The sequence below is a fragment of the Hyla sarda genome, chromosome 8 (assembly GCF_029499605.1).
Source record: "Hyla sarda isolate aHylSar1 chromosome 8, aHylSar1.hap1, whole genome shotgun sequence".
Lineage (NCBI taxonomy): Eukaryota > Metazoa > Chordata > Amphibia > Anura > Hylidae > Hyla > Hyla sarda.
In genome coordinates this window covers 99,489,484-99,491,539 of record NC_079196.1, presented here as the reverse complement: position 1 = coordinate 99,491,539, position 2,056 = coordinate 99,489,484, and positions in this window count along the sequence as shown.

The following is a 2,056-nucleotide window of genomic DNA, read 5'->3' as shown; positions in this document are numbered from 1 at the left end:
TTTTGTCGGCATGAGTAGGTGAATTTAATGTAGGTGTATTTAATGTTTTGTTATATACTATATATATATAAAACTCAACGTGTGTGTATGTATGTATGTATGTTCCACAAAAACTTCCAAACGGCTAAAGATATTAACATGAAACTTGGCACACATGTTACTTATATGTCAACAACAAACATAGGATAGGTAATTTAACCCTTACTCACCCCCATTTGCCAGGGGCAGAGTTTATGTTTAAAGTCCTATACAAGTCTATGGGAAATATATGTTACTCCATAACTTCCAAACGGCTGGAGATATTTCGATAATACTTGGTCACATGTTACTTATATGTCCAATTAAAATATAGGATAGTTAATTTAACCCTTAACTACCCCCCATTTGTGAGGGTTGGGGGTTTTGTTTAAAGTCCCATGCAAATCAATGGGAAATGTATGTTCCCACATAACTTCCGTACGGCTGGAGATATTTCAATAACTGGTACACATATTACAGGTCGGGATAGGAGGTCGATTTGATGAACAGGATTTTCTGCTGCAGATTTCAATGTAAACTAAATGAATGAGCACAGCTTCTAATCGGCAATTACAAATCCTGTGCATCAAATCTGCGTAGGATCCTGTACATGTGAACGTACCCTTAAAGATCCAGAAAGCAGAATTCAAGATTGACCTTCAATCTTCTAACTTTTCATCTGCTTGAATGGTATTTACTCACTAATACCACCCACATGGCAGAAGGGGGACGCTCAGCATGAAACTAAGTTGATCTACATTTCAAATGGAGTTGTCCCCCATCAGGCTGTGAATATGCAAAAATAAACACCTTTTAACAAGCCCACTCTGATAAGAGCTTTGAAATGTACCCTCCTAGGCATACTGAGAACACAATGCCTAGCAAGGGGCCAGGGATCAATATGGGGGAGGGCAAGAGGTGAGCCAACAAAAGTTCCACAATATAAAAGAATTTCACTGATAAGAAAAAGAAAACTTTTATTAAGAGTGTATATGATATTGTATTAGTGTATACAGTGGTCCCTCAACATACGATGGTAATCCGTTCCAAATGGACCATCGTTTGTTGAAACCATCGTATGTTGAGGGATCCGTGCAACGTAAAGTATAGGACAGTGGTCTACAACCAGTGGTCTTCAACCTGCGGACCTCCAGATGTTGCAAAACTACAACACCCAGCATGCTGGTATGCTGGGAGTTGTAGTTTTGCAACATCTGGAGGTCCGCAGGTTGAAGACCACTGGTATTGGAGGTTATACTCGCGTGTCCCCGCCGCTCCGGACCATCACCGCTACCCTGGATGTCGCCTTCCATCGCTGTCGCCGCGTCCCCGGGGTGTCCCCGACGCTCCGGCAAGGCCTCTGCTTCCCCGGCATCCTCGCTCTCCATCGCCACCATCACGTTGCTACGCACGCTGCTCCTATTGGATGACGGGACGACGTGCGCAGCGACGTGATGGCGACGATGGAGAGCGCTGACGATGCAGGGGATCCCGAAGAGGACGCTCCGGAGCCCCGAGGACAGGTAAGTGGTCGTCAGCAGACCGCAGGGGGAACCGTAAACCACTATCCGGTTGCAGCTGAAGCAGTCTGCGCTGCTGGATAGCCGTTTATGCGATGGCCCCAACATACAAAAGTATCGTCTGTTGATGCTGCCTTCAACATGCAATGGCCTCTGAGAGGCCATCGTATGCTGAAATGATCGTATTTCGGGGGCCATCGTAGGTCGGGGGGTCACTGTATAACATAGTGTTGTTTATGTAGCCAATTTATGAAAATATTAGGAACAAATAGAGGTCAAAAACTATAGGAATGGCATCACTATCCAAGATGTCATCATGGCCCACCACTTCTCCATCACCAGATGATGCTTTCTGGCTAGTATGTAATATTAATGAAGTATCTCTTGTCATTGAATGAATAAAGAAATGCTAATCGACGTCTACATAGTTGCTTGGTTCTTGTATTGGGAAAATATCTGCCCCTGTAATAGGATCCTAACTTTGTCTATTTTCTATGAGCGAAATATGGATATTTTTC